The following is an 18,992-nucleotide window of genomic DNA, read 5'->3' on the forward strand; positions in this document are numbered from 1 at the left end:
TAACAAAATATCATTAATAGTGCCAAGGACTGGTGTTTGTCTAGGGGATGGCTCTCAAGTTGGTTGGCCATTCCTTCAGTCTCTGCTCCAACCTCATGCATATATTTCTTGTAGACAGGATAAATTTTGAGTTGAAAGCATTGAGAGTTTCTGAGTGGGTTGGTGTCTTTATTGATCCACTTGGGTTTCTGCATGGCTACAAGAGGTTGCCACTTCATGTTCCATATCCCCAATGTTGATAGTCATACCTAAAGTCACCTCCATTGATTCTGTGGCACCTCCCTTATCCCAGTTCTCTGTCTCTTCCTGGAGATCCTTCCCCCACTTCTTCATGTGGATGTGTTTCAGGATACATTTTTTTTTACTTTATTTATTTTTTTTAATTAGGTAATTTCCTCAATTACATTTCCAATGCTATCCAAAAAGTCCCCAAAACACTCCCCCCCCAGTCCCCCACCCACCCACACCCACCCCTTGGCCCTGGCATTCCCCTGTACTGGGGCATAAAATGTTGGCAAGTCCAGTGGGCCTCTCTTTCCAGTGATGGCCTACTAGGCCATCTTTTGATACAAATGCAGCTAGAGTCAAGAGCTCTGGGGAACTGGTTAGTTCATAATAATGATCCACCTATGGGGTTGCAGTTCCCTTTAGCTCCTTGGGTATTTTCTCTAGCTCCTCCATTGGGGGCCCTGTGATCCATCCAATAGCTGACTGTGAGTATCCACTTCTGTGTTTGCTAGGCCCCAGCATTGTCTCACAAGAGACAGCTATATCTGGGTCCTTTCAGCAAAATCTTGCTAGTGTATGCAATGGTGTCAGCGTTTGGAAGCTGATTATGGGATGGATCGCTGGATATGGCAGTCTTTAGATGGTCCATCCTTTCTTCACAGCTCCAAACTTTATCTCTGTAACTCTTTCCATGGGTGTTTTGTTCCCAATTCCAAGAAGGGGCACAGTGTCCACACTTTGGTCTTCATTCTTCTTGAGTTTCATGCGTTTAACAAATTGTATCTTATATCTTGGGTATCCTAAGTTTTTGGGCTAATATCCACTTATCAGTGAGTACATATTGTGTGAGTTCCTTTGTGAATATGTTACCTCACTCAGAATGATGCCCTCCAGATCCATCCATTTGCCTAGGAATTTCATAAATTCATTCCTTTTACTAGCTGAGTAGTACTCCATTGTGTAAATGTACCACATTTTCTGTATCCATTCCTCTGTTGAGGGGCATCTGGGTTCTTTCCAGCTTCTGGCTATTATAAATAAGGCTGCTATGAACATAGTGGAGCATGTGTCCTTCTTACCGGTTGGAGCATCTTCTGGATATATGCCCAGGAGAGGTATTGCTGGATCCTCTGGTAGTATTATGTCCAATTTTCTGAGGAACCGCCAAACTGATTTCCAGAGTGGTTGTACCAGCTTGCAATCCCACCAACAATGAAGGAGTGTTCCTCTTTCTCCACATCCTCTCCAGCATCTGCTGTCACCTGAATTTTTGATCTTAGCCATTCTGACTGGTGTGAGGTGGAATCTCAGGGTTGTTTTGATTTGCATTTCCCTGATGATTAAGGATGTTGAACATTTTTTCAGTTGCTTCACTGCCATTCGGTATTCCTCAGGTGAGAATTCTTTGTTCAGTTCTGAGCCCCATTTTTTAACGGGGTTATTTGATTTTCTGGAGTCCACCTTCTTGAGTTCCTTATATATATTGGATATTAGTCCCCTGTCTGATTTAGGATAGGTAAAGATCCTTTCCCAATCTCTTGGTGGTCTTTTTGTCTTATTGACGGTGTCTTTCGCCTTGCAGAAGCTTTGCAACTTTATGAGGTCCCATTTATGGATTTTCGATCTTACAGCGCAAGCCTTTGCTGTTCTATTCAGGAATTTTTCCCCTGTACCCATATCTTCGAGGCTTTTCCCTACTTTCTCCTCTATAAGTTTCAGTGTCTCTGGTTTTATGTGGAGTTCCTTAATCCACTTAGATTTGACCAGGATACATTTTGGAAGTATCTTATTGAGTATTTTGACATCGATGTCCATAAGAGGGATAGGGCTGGAATACCCTTTCTTTGATTATTCTTTGTGGGGTTTAGGTATCAGGTGACTATGGCTTCATAGAATGAGTTTGACAATGTTCCTTGTTTTTCTATTTTGTGCAATAGTTTTAAGAGTATTGGTATTAGCTCTTCTTTGAAGTTCTGGTAGAATTCTGCATTAAGACCATCTAGCCCTGGACTCTTTCTTTCTTGAGAATTCTTGGGAATTTTTTTTAAATTAGTAAGTATATTTTAAAAATTTCAAAATGCCAAAAACTCTTGAAAGTTAAACATTAAGAAAATGCTAATTTTAAGCACAGAGAAAAATTATCAATAATATTACCATGATGTTTGTAGACCATGATTTTAATATTTTCAACTGTTAATATTCAACAAGCAGAATAATTATTTTAAGATATATTTCATTGTTACACCTCCCTTTTCATTTCTGATTTTATTAATTGGAATACTGTTTCTGTGCCCTTTGGTTAGTCTAGCTAAGGGTTTATCTATCTTGTTGATTTTCTGAAAGAACCACCTCCTGGTTTTGTTGATTCTTTGAATAGTTCTTTTTGTTTCCACTTGGTTGATTTCAGCCCTAACTTTGATTATTTCCTGCCATCTACTCCTCTTGGGTGAATTTGCTTCCTTTTGTTCTAGAGCTTCTAGGTGTGCTGTTAGACTGCTAGTGTATGCTCTCTCCAGTATGAATTTTCCTTGTAGGACTGCTTTCATTGTATCCCATAAGTTTGGGTATATTGTGGCTCCATTTTCTTTAAACTCTAAAAAGTCTTTAATTTCTTTCTTTATTCCTTCCTTGACCAAGTTACCATTGAGTAGAGTGTTGTTCAGCTTCCACATATATGTGGGCTTTCTATTATTTATGTTGTTATTGAAGATAAGCCTTAGTCTATGGTGATCTCATAGGATTCATGGGATTATTTCAATCTTCTTGTATCAATTGATACCTGTTTTATGACCAATTTTATATTCAGTTTTGGAGAAGGTACCATGAAGTGCTGAGAAGAAGGTATAACCTTTTATTTTAGGATAAAATATTCTATAGATATCTGTTAAATCCATTTGTTTCATAACTTATGTTAGTTTCACTGTGACTCTGTTTAGTCTCTGTTTCCAGGATCTGCCCATTGATAATAGTGGTGTGTTGAAGTCTCCCACTATTATTGTGTGGGGTGCAATGTGTGTTTGAGCTTTAATAAAGTTTCTTTTATGAATGTGGGTGCCCTTGCATTTGGATCATAGACATTTAGAATTGAGAGTTCCTCTTGGTAGATTTTTCCTTTGATGAGTATAAAGTGTCTTTTTGATGACTTTTGGTTGAAAGTCGGTTTAATCCGATATTTAAATGGCTACTCCATCCTAAGACAAGTAATTTGTGCTAGTGTATAACAAGAGAGTAGTAATATGTACAGGAAGTCATGAAAATTGTGGACCTACTGCTGATTGAGTCATCTGTGATAAATAAAATGCTGTTGATATTCATCCAACTATTTGAAGAAGTTGAAATTGTCAACAAATCAAGAATAGCATAACAGCAATTATCTCAACCCTTTGTCGTGATGCCACATAGTAGAGGAAGTAAAGTGAGTCACTTGCAAAAAAAAAAAAAAGAAAAAAGAAAAGGAAGAAAGAAAGAAAGAAAGAAAGAAAGAAAGAAAGAAAGAAAGAAAGAAAGAAAGAAAGAAAGAAAGAAAGGATGGCTGCTCCAGCTTGATTCTTGGGACCATTTGCTTGGAAGGTTGTTTTCCAGCTTTTTACTCTGAGTTAGAGTTTATCTTTGACACTGTGGTTTGTTTCCTGTAGGCAGCAAAATGCTGGGTCCCAATTACGTATCCAGTCTGTTACTGTTTATCTTTTTATCGAGGAATTGAGTCCATTGATGTTAATAGATGTTAAAGAAAAGTGATTGTTACTTCCTGTTATTTTTGTTGTTAAAGGTGGAGTCATGTTTGTGTGGCTATCTTCTCTTGGATTTGTTGAAAGATAACATTTTTGCTTCTTCTAGGGTGTAGTTCCCTCGTTGTGTTGGTGTTTTTCATTTATTATCCTTTACAAAACAGAAAAACCAAAACAACAAAAAACAAATAATAAAACCTTGGTCCTCAGTATAGTTTTGAATTCTGAAGAAATAGTTTCTAATGACAAGGAGAGAATGTTTGTGCCACTAAAATAAAGGCAAGCAGATAAAGAGCAAAAAGTCCTTTACACAGCTGCCACTAGATGGTGTGGCCCAAATGAAAGGTGAATCTTCCCACCTCACAAGGTTAGGGTTAAAGTTGAGTATTCCCACTTCAAATTATTAATTTTAAAAAATCCCGCAAAGATATCCTAATTCTCTCAACCCATGAGCATGAAAGATCTCTCCATTTTCTGAGATCTTCTATGCTCTCTTTCATGGGAAGCTCGAAGTTATTATCATACAGGTCTTTCACTTGTTTGGTTAGAGTTACCCCAAGAAATTTTATATTATTTGTGGCTATTGTGGAGGGAGTTGTTTCCATAATTTCTTTCTTATCATGTTTATCATTTGTAAAAAGGAAGGCTACTGATTTATTTGAGTTAATTTTATATCCAGCCACTTTGCTGAATTGTTTATCAGCTGGAGATGTTCGCTGGTAGAATTTTTGGGGTCACTTATATATACTATCATATCATCTGCAAAGAGTGATGCCTTTATTTCTTCTTTACCAATTTGTATCCCCTTGATCTCTTTCTGTTATCTTATTGTTCTAGCTAACACTTAGAGTACTATATTGAATAGATATGGGGAGAGTGGGCATCCTTCTCTTGTCCCTGATTTTGGTGAGATTGCTTCAAGTATGTCTCCATTTAATTTGATATTGGCTGTTGGTTTGCAGTATATTGCTTTTATTATGTTTAGCTATGGGTCTTGATTCCTGATCTCTCCAATACTTTTAACATGAAGGGGTACTGTAGTTTGTCAAATGCTTTTTCTGCATCTAAGGAGATGATCATGTGATTTTTTTTCTTTGAGTTTGTTTATATAGTGGATTATGTTAATGGACTTTTGTATATTAAACCAACCTTGCACTCCTGAGATGAAGCCTACTTGATCATGGTGAATGATGGTTTTGAGGAAGGGACCTTAGATGAAATGCCCAACAGTAAGGAAAGGGAACTTATAGAGCCCACCTCCAGCAAGAAGACAGGTCATCAAATGAGGGAGGGGGACATCCCACAGTCACAACCCTGACCCATAATTGTTCCTGTCTGAAAGAATTACAGGGATGGAAATGGAGAGGAGCCTGAGGAAAAGGTCCAGCTTCAGGCCCAACATGGGATCCAGCTCAAGGGGCGGTCCCAAGGTCTGACAATATTACTGAGGCTATGCACTGCTCACAAAAGGTGACTATCATGACTAACCTCCGAAAGATTCAACAAGCAGCTGAGTCAGATGAAGATATTTGCACCCAACCAATGAACAGAAGTATCTGACCCCTGTTGTTGAATTGGGGAAGGTGGAAAGAAGCTGAGAAGAAGGGCGATCCTGTAGGAGGACCAGCAGTCTCAATCTGGACCCCTGAGATATCTCAAACACTGGACCACCAAACATTCAGCATACACCAGCTGATATGAGGCCCCCAACACATATACAGTAGAGGACTTCTGGATCTGTGTTCATTCAGAGATGATGCACCCAACCCTCAAGAGACTAGAGGCCCCAGGGAGTTTAGAGGTCAGATGGGGTGAGAGGTGAAGCCTTCCATGTAGAGACAAGGGTGTGTGGAGGAGGTATGAGATGTGGAACAGTAGAAGGAGAGAATAAAATATGGAGTGTAAAATCAATCAATCAATCAATCAATTTATTAAAAAAAACCTCACAGATAAATCTGGCTAGTTGGTTTCTACTTAAGTCTAGATGCAGTCAAGTTAATAACAAATAATAATGATCATACATACCATCTCTATATATTTATGGTAACATGAAGTCTTACAAGGGTTATAGTTTTAATATATTCAATCATTAAACAAACCATGAACAAATATTGTGACTTTTCAAGAGAAAAACAGAGTAAGTTAAAGCAAAGGACATTTAAATAGCTCTACTCAAGATCACATACATGAAAAATTCAACAAAAAGTGGCAAGATTAAAATTGGATTTTTTACATTTCTATTTCTCTTTCTATACAGAGAGAAGTCTATTATTTTCAGTTAAGCATGCTTCAGTCTGACGGATACTACAAACACAGAAGAAATTTCAAGCAACTTGTTCCACCAATTCTTGAAAGTTTTTTGTTGAAATTTTTACTAGCTCTATCTTCTCTCACAGACCATTCTCTATTTTAGAATGGGCCAAGGGATGCTCATGTGATGAGCCCATGAGAAGTTTCCATCTTCTATTAGGCCCAGTGATTTTCCTGTATTTTACCCTACAACTGCCACACTGCCCTAATGGAGAACTAAACTCTCTAGAACTTCCCTAAAGGTGCTGCTACAGCAAAGTCACTTGTAGCAAACACCATCTCACTTATTCTGTATTGATTTTTCACAGACTCCTTCTCTTACTTGGCCTGTAGAGACTCTGTTCCTCTTTCACTTCAGTGATCACTTCACACATTTGGTTGAAGGAAAGCCCTTCTTCTTAGCACTGCTCTAGGGCTCCATTTTATTAGAGAAAATTTCATGGACTCACTCTGTAGCTGGATTATTCTTTATCGAGATCAACTCTTCCTGAGATGTTCACACCAGTTCAACATGGAGAGCAACCTAAAGTTCCCCTAAAAGGTTGGCTAAGCTTTTGAAAGATTTCCCTCTGACGTTTGTCTCCTGGCCTCCCCTTTCTTAGAGCTCTTGCTTTAGAAAACTCAAAATTCTTAATCTTTCTCTTTAACCTTAAAATGTCTGTAAATTTTTCTCCAGCCACTTGTCAAGAATCTGGCAACCACCTTTCTGAAAGGTAAACATTGACTCTCCTAGATTCTGCCCAGAGAGCAAGAATCTAACTTTAATGGTTATAAATTAATAAGCACAGATAACCTAATCAAATATTTGCAAACTCAAACATAATACATTCAATTTTATCTCATGAACAAACCTATCCCTGGAATCTGCTAGTACTTTTTCACTATTGATGCTTAAATACTTTCTTAACATTTGTCTCAGAAAAAAATTAATTCAGCCTCCCACTCCCATTGCAATATTTTTTAATTTCTTGCCTGTTTGAATTTTCCAGCCAAATTTCCTGGGCATCAGAATTTAGTTTTGGAGATATTTTCAGCATCTTTACTGCAACATGTGTTAGAGATTGGTTCCTCCATCTAGAAGTATCCCTTCAACTTTGCTTTCCAAGAGAACTCATCTTTTCTTTTCTGAGGCCATTTCAATGAAATGAAATGGAAAGAAAAATTTTTTATCTGTAGTTTTAATTTATTAACCATACTGGTCAACTGACTTTCCAGAGTCCAATCAGGTGTTTTTCTTTGGGTGCGGTTCATCATTCCAGCCAGTTTGAGTAGTCAGAGTCCAATGACAAAGTTAGACATGGATAATTCTTGCAAATCAATGCTTCTTAGTCTTTCACATTGCTATAGAGATGGAGAGATACTGCCAATTAGAAGGAGATTCTATAAGTCCTAGTAATGATAGACAAATATGTGAATTGTTTAGAATTATGCATTCAAAATGCATTTTTCAAAAATAGCCACCAATCCCATCAGTCTACCAATGTGGACACACAAAAATCTACTGGCAAGCCAAAGCAAAATTAAATTGTTGTCTGCTGACATGTGAAATAAATTAACTTCTTTCTCCCTCAAGTCTATAATATGGTGTTATACTCATTCAAAACATCTACAAAATATTATATCTCCTCTGTACAGCATCGACCAGATATTTGCACGACATAAAGCTTGAGAATAAAATATTTAGCAAATCTATAACAGCATTTAATTTTCTGGCACCTTTATCATGATTCATGTCCCAAAATTACATGTAATAATTATCTGTTGCAAAGCCTATTATAAGTAGCTCAAACCTTGGTGGTTTCAAATCATACAGAGAAAAGTGCAAATGATTTACATGGCATACATACTTTCAATCCTAAAATGTCAAATTTGGTGGTCTTTTATCATATTTATAACTCAACACCTCCTTGTTTAAAGGCATTATCATCAATAAATATAAAACACTCAAGGAGCCCAAAGCAGCTTTCTGCCTGTAGAGAATGCTCTATTGTTATTTACCTGAATATGTCTGAGCCTTTATTTATCTGTGAGTTCAGAAAAACAGGCAAAGTGGTTGCTGTCAAGAACAATCCCGTTGGGTTTTTCACAGGAAACACAAACTGGCAGCTTCAATAAAAACAGAAGCTTCCAATTAACTCGGTCTTACATGGAAAAGGTAATCTTTTGGACAAACTCAGAGTAGGAGGAATGAAAGACCAGCATGACTAGCATAAAAACCTGAACAACTACACAGCAGTTTTTTAACTGCAGGTGCTTATTTAACATACCATGGAAGCTTTCAAATACTCATAACAACACAGCCCCAACCTCCAGGGACTTTGACACAATTGGTTTGGAGTGGATTTGATATCTAGTATTTTTCAAAATTATCCATATAATTCTAATGTGGGAGTAAGCTTAGAAACCACTCAAAAACAAAACTCTAAGCCAGGATCTAGCATTCACTAAGGTGTCTATTAGTTTGTAAAATATGACTTGATAAGATTTGTCAACCAGGGATTTCCACTGTTCAGGTGGAGCCACACTAGTTAGAAGAGATGAGCGACCCACCTGCCAGCTGAACTGTTTCACTCCCAAGATTCAGTTCTCAAAGACCCATTCTACTACTCCCATTCCCCAGGCCCACCTAACCTCTTGCCCTGCTGCAATGTGGGTGGACTTCTGCTTCTAGGGAGCAAAACATGCCAGTCAGAAGAAGAGGTGCGGGTTACTACAATTTGAAAAACAGGTACAGGCCAAGCAAACTAGAAAAGGGGGGGGGGGCAAATTCAAGCAGAGACTCCCTGCTGGGCTAGAGACCAATCTAGTCCCTAGAACCACAGATAAGTGACCCACCTGAATTGTGCTTTCACTCATCCAGTGCCCCAAATCCCTACTCCCCTTCTCATCTTATATCTACTCCCCAACTCAGGCAGAGACCATCTGATGCACTGAAGGCCAAGCGAGCCACCAAATGGCCAGCCTCCAACTTAGACAGAGACTCGTTAGATCAGAGGTCACTCCAGCTGCTAGAAATCCAGGCCTCAAAAGCAGGACCACTGATGAGGAAGCAGAATCGAGGAAGCAAACATCCAACACAGTCAAACTCTGAAATCAGATGTTAGACCTCTAATTACAACAAACCAAGATGCCTAGATGAAAATTTAAGAATACAACCAACAATATCCAGGGTAAAATAACACTGTAGCCCAGCTAAGTTACCCTAAGACAATAAGACCTAAATAATTGAACACATGTGAAACACAAGAAAATGACCTTATAATCAACTTTATGAAAATGAAAGACATCCTTAAAGAGGAACTAAAAAGACTCCCTTTAAAAATTCAAAGAAAAGACAAACAAAACATTGGAGGAAATCAATAAATCCTATACATAATGCCATGAAAGAAGTGAAACAACAATCTAACAGGTAAAGGAAATTGTTCAAGACCTGAAATAAAAACAGAAGCAATTTAAAAATGAACTGAGGAAATTTTGGAAATGGAAAATCTACATAAGTGAACAGAAATTACAGACACAAGAATCACAAACAAAAGAAAAGAGATGGAAGACAGAATCAAAGGTGTTCAATATACAATAAAAGAACTAGATTCACTAGACAGAGAAAATGTCAAGTGTTAAAAAAAATTCCTAACACAAAACATCCAGGAAATCTGGGACACTACAAAAAGACAAAATCCCAATACAGGGGAATGCCAGGGCCAGGAAGTGGGAGTGGGTGGGTTGGGGAGCAGAGGTGGAGGTTATAGGGGGCTTTGGGGATAGCATTTGAAATGTAAATGAAGAAGATATCTAATAAAAAAAAAGAAAAAAGAAAATGACCACCCTAATCATAGTAATCATCATCACACATAATATAAAAAATAATAATAGGATTAAAAGGAGAAGCAGAAAATATATTTAATAAAAATCATTGAAAACATTTTTGCTAGCCTAAAGAAGGACATGCCTATAAAGATATAGGAGTTTACAGCACACCAAATAGATTGGACCAGAAAAGGAAGTTCCCATGAGCCACATAATAATCAAAACAATAAACATACAGAAGAAAGAGAAAATATTAAACACTACCAAAAAAAAGGTGAAGTAACATATAAAAACAGACATACTAGAATTATATCCCAGTACCTAAAAGCCAGAAGGGCCTCTACAGATGTCTTTTATTTTTCAATGTTTTATTAGGTATTTTCTTCATTTATATTTCAAATCCTATCCTAAAAGTCCCCTATACACTCACCCTGCCCCTGCTCCCCTACCCACCCACTCCCACTTCTTGGCCCTGGTGTTCCCCTGTACGGGAGCATATAAAATTTGTCTTAGACTCTAAGGGAACATAGGTACCACCCTCAACTTGTATAACCCATAAAACTTTCAATGATCATAAATAGTGAAAACAAAAATATTCCATGACTAGGTCAACTACAATATCTATGTGCCAATCCAGATCTTCAGAAGGTACAAAGAGAAAATTCAGCAACCCAAGGAGGTTAACTACATCCATGTAAATACAGGCAATAAGTGGTCTCATACCAGCAAAACCCAAAGAAGGGAAACATGAACACACACACATACACACACACACACAAATGCTCATGCACACACATCAATGAGCACACACACAATCAAACATACACAACAATCTTTGGTCATTAATATCTCATAATATAGAAGGACTCAATTCTCCATTAAAAAGACATGGACAAACAGAATGGCCATGAAAATGGCATCTGCCCTTCTGCCACATACAAGAAATATACCTCAACATCAAAGATGAACACTACCTCAAAATAAAAATTTTCCAAACAAATGGTACCAAGACTGAAGCTGGTGTAGTTATAATAGTACCTAGTAAAATAGACTTCTAAGCAAAATTTATCAAAAGAGATAGAGAAAAACATTTCATATTCATTAAAAGAAAAAATGACCAAGATGATATTTCAATCCTTAATATATATGCCCCAAATGCAAGGGCAACCATATTTATAAAATAAATATTACTAAGGTTTAAATCACACATTGAATTTCTGCCCAGTGGTCAGCTCTGACTCGAGCCATTTAAGACATGTAGTACATGTAACAATTCCTATTAACCTTTAATTTAATTTGATAAGTCCTACATGAAGCTTATAGTTGTAGAATTTCTTAGGATTAACAAACCTCATAACATACTTAACATAATAGGGGTATGTGGTCAGCATGAACCTACTCTGAGTCAAGTTATTTTTCTGTCAATCACTGGCAGACATATTACAGTGACAATATGAAATAGCTGGCATGCATGGAACAAAATGGCTATAGCTATGCTGGAGAAAGGGGGTAGGCTTTAACAATAACAACAGACACCTATGAAATCCAAGGAATCATTAGGTCATACTTCAAAAATCTCTACTCAACAACATTGGAAAACCTGAAAGGAATGGACTATTTTCTTTATAGATACCACTTACCAAAATTAAATCAAGATCAGATGAGCAATTGAAATAGACCTTTAACCACTAAGAAATAGAAGCAGTAATTTCAACCAATAAAAAAAAAAAAAAGCCTAGGGCCAGGTAGGTTTAGCTCAAAATTCTACTGGGCTCAAAGTAGAGCTAATGCCAATATTCCTCAAAATATTCCATAAAATAGAAACAGGAGGAATACTACCAAATTCATTTCATGCAGCCACAGTCACCCTGATATTCAAATCACACAAAAAATCAACCAAGAAAAATAACTTCAGCTCAATTTCCCTTATGAACATTGATGCAAAACATTCAATAAAATACTCATGAACCAAATCCAAGGACACATCAAAAAGCTTATCCATAGTGATCAAGTAGGCTTTATCCCAGAGAGGCAGAGATATCTCAGCATATGAAAAATCTGTAAATGTAATTCACCATATAAACAAACTAAAGAACCAAATAAATGAACAAACAAACCAGGCCAAAACAAACAAACAAACAACAACAACAAATCATCTCATTAGATGCTGAACACTTTTGACAAAATTTAACACCTCTTCAAGACAAATGACTTGGAATTCTTGACAGAGAAATCTCTAATGGCTGAGAAACACTTAAAGGTCCTTAGCCATCAGGGAAATGCAAATCAAAATGTCTCTGAGATTCCATATATACCTGTCAATACCTAAAAATCACAAGTGACATCTCATGCTGTCAAGGATGTATGACAAGGGGAATACTCTTCCACTGCTGTGGGGAGTATAAAATTGTATAGCCGCTTTGGGAATCAATATTGTGGTTTCTCAGAAAGCTGAGAACCAATCTACTTCAAGACTTAGCCATACCATACCTGGGCATATACCCAAAATACCACATCCTACCACAAAGACATTTGCTCAATCATGTTAATAGCAGCATTATTTATAATGACCAGAAACTAGAAACAACCTAGATGTCCGTCAACTGAAGAATTTATAAAGAAAATTTAGTACATGTATACAATGGAGTATTATTCAACTATTAAAAACAATGATAGCATGAAATTTGCTAATGGATGGAGCTAGAAAAAAAAATCATCCTGAGTGAGGTAACTCAGACCCAGAAAGACAAACATGTTATGTACTCACATATAAGTAGCTATTAGATGTAAAGTAAAAGGCAATCATGCCTCAACCCATAGACCTAGGGAGGCTAAGTAACAAGGAGGTTTTAAGGAGGGAAGCAAGGATCTCCCTGGGAAAGGGAAATTGAATAGATTTCCCTAGTGGACTTGGAGTGGATGGGTTTAGAAACAGAAAGTGCTGGGAGAAAATATTGGAATTGGAAATATAGGAATTTCCCAGGCAAGAAAGAAATTTAGTGCAATGGAAACTCCATGGAATACATGAGAGTAAACCTAGAAAAGAATCCTAGTGATGGGGGACATGGAGCCTGAACAAGCCATTTTCTGTAAACAGGGAAGGCCTCAAGTGGAAGGATTGTGGGAACACAGCCATGAAACCTTTGACCTACAGTTTGTACTGCCCGAAGTGTGTTCTAGGATTGGAAGGTAGCATAATGATCATCAGAAAGTCCTGAGAGACTTTATCCAGCAACTGATGAAACAGATGCAGAGCCCCATAGTTAAATATTAGATGGAACTTGAGGAGTCCTGGGGAGAAGTGGGAAGAAGGATCAGAGGCTCTAGAGAGGTTAAGGAACACTACAAGAACATGGCCCACAGAACCAATCCATCATGACTATCGGGGACTTGCAGAGGTCAGGGAACTTATAGGGGATTTACCTAAGTCCTCAGCATATATGTCACTGCTGAGTAGATTAGTGCTCTTTAGATTCCTAACAGTGGGACTAGGGACTGTCTCTGACTCCTTTCCCTGCTTGTGGGATCCCTTTACTCCTAATGAGTTGCCTTGTCTAGCCTTGATGTGATGGCATGTGTCTGGCCTTAGTGTAACTTCTTAGGCAGTGGTTAGTTGATATCCTTAGGGAGTCGTGCCCTTTAGAGGTAAGATGGAAGGGGATCTGGGTGAGAGCTGAGCTGGAAATACCAACTGCAGTAGGGGTGGTAGAGAAAACTGCTCTGGGGTTGTAATAAAAGATAGAAGAATTTAAAAATGAAAAAAAAAAAACTTTCTCAACCAGTAAGATCTTTGAAAAGTTATAAGAATATCAAGAATAATCAAGAATATACTTGCAAATTCAGAGTGGAAACCATATGGTGTCAAAACACAGTAAAATTTCTTTTACTTGATTAATGTGGACATTAAAGCATAATATACTATTTATTAATATTTACAGGAAATGGTAAAGCAAGACAAGTAAATAATATCAAATAAATTGTTAGCAACAATTTTCTTATTGTTAATTCTATTCTTAATGTGGTTGTTTTAAAAAAGAATAAAATTAAGCTTAACATATAGGGTTCAAAGGTGTTAGCAAACTATGGATAAAGATGTTTGAGACCTGAAAGAATGAAGGGGAACTATATAAACTCAGTGTCTGCCACCACAAAGTGGAACATAGCCCACACACATCCTTCTTTTTTAGTTGTTATCACATTGAAAAGCATTGGCGAGTAGGTTATATACCCTAGAAGCATCACAAAATTGGAAGTTCACTTGGTCCTATTTTATTTTTAATATATTAAGAAATGATCCTCTCTCCTAGCTGGGATGAGAATAGCACTGTGCACTAAGCCTTAGACCAAGCAGAACAGAATGCTTATACAGAGAATGAAAATGAAGATGTGAGTCCTTAATGTAGTTGAGGTGCCTACTCTGCTGGCCTGGGGTGAGAAATATATCCAGTTTTATTCAGTTGCATGCATTACTATCACAATATTCTCACAAGTGGAGGAAGGCAACAGGTACAAACTCAGAATGACACTGCAGTATGAACCCATCAGATCATTGCTGGCTTTGAAAATGAAAGATTGTGGTCTTCTGAAAAAAGGTCAGAAAGGTTTGAAATTGGCAAAGACAAGGAAGGAGGCCACAGAGAGGAATGCAGTTGTCCAGGTGCCTTCACATTTCTGACCTGCATGGCAGGAAGACAATGAATATGTGCTGGTATTTGTTGTAGCAGGCATTAGACAATTATACTGTGAGTGTAGATTTTGGTTTAAATCTCCTGACACAATCTTGGACCACAGTGGAGCTTCAGTACTTAATAGTGTTAAGTTTTTGTTAATCTACCTAACTCCAGTTATGTAGTCCCCACTTGAATGTTTCTCAATTGTTGGTGTTAACTTTTCTATTGAGTTTCTTTCTTTCTTTCTTTCTTTCTTTCTTTCTTTCTTTTCTTTTCTTTTCTTTTCTTTTCTTTTCTTTTCTTTTTTTATTTGCCTAGAAACTATAATTCAAGTTTCTATGTGTAACTCAAAAAAATGTCCCTTGCAAATAGACCTAACCTGAAGTATACAGTAGAGTGGCTGTATAGTCAGTACCTGATTTGTTTGAACTTCTCAAGAAATGCTGTTAAGAAGTATTAGGAGTAAGTTTTATAAATTAAGGCTATAGCTTATCAACAAAGTATCAAAGAGGTAATAGATCTGAGAAGTTTTTATTTCATTCTATGTTGCTTAGAGGACAGCTATGAGGTAGTCATTCTAACAACAAAGGAAATAAATCTGCCATCTACTGGTGTCCATTGAAAATTACAAGCATGAAGACTTAAGATCGTATTGGGCAACATGTATCTGTAGTAGAACTTTTAATTCAAAAACAAACTCTCCATCCTTTCCTCTACATTGAAAATGATAACATCTCTTTATTCAACTTTGTCAGACTCTTCTAAGTCATTTCCTTTGTGTCAAGATCATTGAATATTAAATTTGATAGCAGAAAGTTAACACATTAAAGACATAAAATTAAATTACATTGTAGTCCTACAAAATAGGAAAAGTTTCTTTCAGGTATTTTCTATTTTTGTTCTTTGAATTAGTATTTACCAGAATATTTGAAATAAAAACTTTCTGTGTTTACCCACTGATAGAACAAGGTGCCCATATTCATACTCCCAAAATACAAGGAATTATCTTTCTTCTGTACATAGCAAAGTGTCTTAAATCAAACCACAAATCTGCTGACTTAAAATGTAAAGGACATCTTGAGTATTATTAGATAATAAAGTTCAGCCTCTAGCAAATAAATTACATTCTAATGGGGAAAATCAATCCAAGTTTTGACATTTATGCATATTTATTCTTCACTGTCATCTCAGGAATATGATGGCACTGAGGTTATATTTATAATAATTTAATTCTTCAAGCCTCTTTTATTAATCTTTTATTTTCTGAATTTCTGTATATATTCTTTCTCTGAAAAGTAATTCAGTTTCTATCACCTAGCGTGGGAATTTAGTGCCAATAAAGGGTGTGTATTCTATTATAACTTGCTGTCTGTGCTGTCTTTACATGAACTAGAACTCAGTGATACACTAGTCGATGAGTTCCACATCATATGTTGATTAGTAGGGACAAGTCATTCACTATACCAAGAGCAGACTGCAAGAAGAGGAAGCCATGCTTCCGGCAATCAAGAAGCATCAGGTCAAACCATGAGACTCCGATGTGTTTTCTAAAAGATTATCTCAAAATATTGGCCAAAAAATCATGATTTGATAGTTGACATTGGTAATCATTTTATTCTGCATCAAGAACAAAGGTGACCAAGGTATTGCCCAGGTGCAGACAAAACTGTAAATCACAACTATAATATGGAGTTTTATTTTGTCTTGCAGGAGTTCTTGGGTGTACCTAGAGGAGGGTAAAAAGTCAAATGGTATTCAGAGTTATTATAGTGGAAATATTAAGACTATAGTTTAGTGTGATGATTGCCCAAACTTAAAACTTTACCGAATAGTGTATCATCTTACTAGTAGTGATTACTAGAAAACCATTAAAAATGAAAACAGTCCTATCTTTTTGTCTCTCTCCTCTTCAATATTCTGCAGGTTTTTTTCCTTCTCTGTTTGCGATTATTCTGGAGTTGAAATAACTAACTAACATCCAGTACTACAGGAAAGTAAGGCAAAGTAGAAATGGCTTCTTGGGTCATGAGCACTATAGAATAATAAATCAGAGCCTTGGGAAACATACAAGGTCCCAATGTTTATTTGAATGTTAGATATGGGCAAAAGCAGGCTGTATCGCTAGCCATATTGCAAGAAGAGAAAAGAGGTGAGCAAAAAGTGGGCATAATATAAAGCATAAAGAGTCCAATCTGAAGTTACTGGAGAGACAGCCAAGTAGTTAAAGCCATGTACTTCTTTCAGAGGGCTGGATTTCAGTTCCCAGTTTAACAGTTGGTCTAGCAATTCTTTATCTAGGCATAGCCAAAATAATGCAAGTAAAAAATGTGTCCAAATTTATAGATCAGAAGGTCAGAGTAGTATTGCTAATAGTAGTACATTCTCTCTAGCAACTACAAAAATCAGAACAAGAAGCAATAATATCATGACTATTGAAATCACAATCAAAATATATAGGAGTAGAGCAATTGTATGAATGCAAATATATAAAGCAAGTTAGACATGAATACATGTGGTATAAATCTGTATAAGTGCTATACCAGAGTAATGGAACCTAAACACCATTTGAGGAAGTATATATAGTTTATAATACAAACAGGAAGATCAATCATGCTTAATCATAAAATTTAGGCTAGACATTACATCATTTAGAGATAAAACGAATGAAATAGATAACAAAGGCTCTGATGGAGCTCCTAGGGTCTAACTTAAGCTATGTCTTTAAATTAAGGTATTTGCATAGTTGTGTGCTCATGACTTCTATGCAATCTTTTACAAGTGGTCTTTTAACTTCTTTTAAAAATATAAAACGGAACAAGGAAGGACAAATGATTTATTTGTATTTAATACTGTACTGTGAACTCTGTGAGAATGGGATTTATGTCTATTCTGTTCACTGGTGTCATCTCTAAGACGGAGCATCTGAGTCTGGGCAAACAATCTTAGTGTTTGACTCCCATATGAAAGAATAAGAGTTAAACTATGCACACACACAAATTGGTTTTAGTTGTTTAGCTTTATCATCCAAAGCAATGGTAGTTATGAGTTAATACTGAGTGTTCACTATGTACGAGGAAATTTGGTAGCATTACTCATCATATGCTCCTTAAACTAACAGTAAAGTGATTAGTATAATATCCTCAAGGATACCAGCCACAAAGTGACTCAACCAGGACTCAGATCTTTTGCTACTTCACACAGGGTTTTCTGAATAAGTTTTACAAACTAAAATACCAGCTGAATTATGCTTCATTTTCTTAGATAAGCTTTTTAAGTACATAAGTTTAGATTTGTAAGGTTTTATTCTATGAAATATCTCCTCTTTGAACTCATCTTCTCTAATGAGGATAATTTTTCCATAAGGAAAAGATAGTCCATAATGTCACAAATCATAAACATTTCCTAATAGTCTACTATCGCACGGCTCCTTCCCTTTTCAGTATTGCTGTAGAAATCAAACAAGCCATAACTCCAGCAGAGATTATTGACATCTACCACTGCACCAAAGACTCCATTTATCAAATAATATCGATTTTACAATATTAAAACAGAAAGTACATTCACAGAAAGAGACAGCATTGTCATGAACTTTTATTCATCATAAATAAACAGTTTCTCAACTTGCTATGTCAGAATACAAAACACTCCTGGAAGAATGCAATTGTTTCAAAAGGTACGAGGGCTACTTGTGCTTTCCTGAATCCCCAGGTGGCCAAACAGCAAAGAAATAACAATGGAATATAATAAATAATAGTCTCTACTTAGTGGAGGAAAAATTATCTCTTTACAACTGTATTTCAAGTGATAAATATAAAAAATATATAATAATGAAAAGAAAAAATTACCATTTTCTTGAAAAAGTAGGGGAAAAATGTTTGCTGTGTAGAAGTACATTATTTATTTAATCTTAAATAACTTGTCATACTAATTCAATACAAAGAGAAATACAGTAAAGTTACTATGAAAACACCTGATGCATATCACCTTAACCAACTGAATAAATCTTACATCCTAGTATTAGGATAATTCAGCATGAAGGGCTACTGGGATTTGATCTGAAGATAAAATAGTACTTGGTACCCTACAAAACCTTCAAACTACTATGAGAAAACACACACACACACACACACACACATACACACCTCTATTCTGCAAAGATGTCAAGATCACCAAAGACAGTAGACTTAGAAACTGTTTTTGGCTAAAAAAAGACTAAAGAAATCAGATAATTAGAATCAGTCCTGCTCTA

The sequence above is a fragment of the Mus caroli genome, unplaced genomic scaffold (genome assembly GCF_978045245.1).
Source record: "Mus caroli unplaced genomic scaffold, Mus_caroli_1 scaffold_6, whole genome shotgun sequence".
NCBI classification, from domain to species: domain Eukaryota; kingdom Metazoa; phylum Chordata; class Mammalia; order Rodentia; family Muridae; genus Mus; species Mus caroli.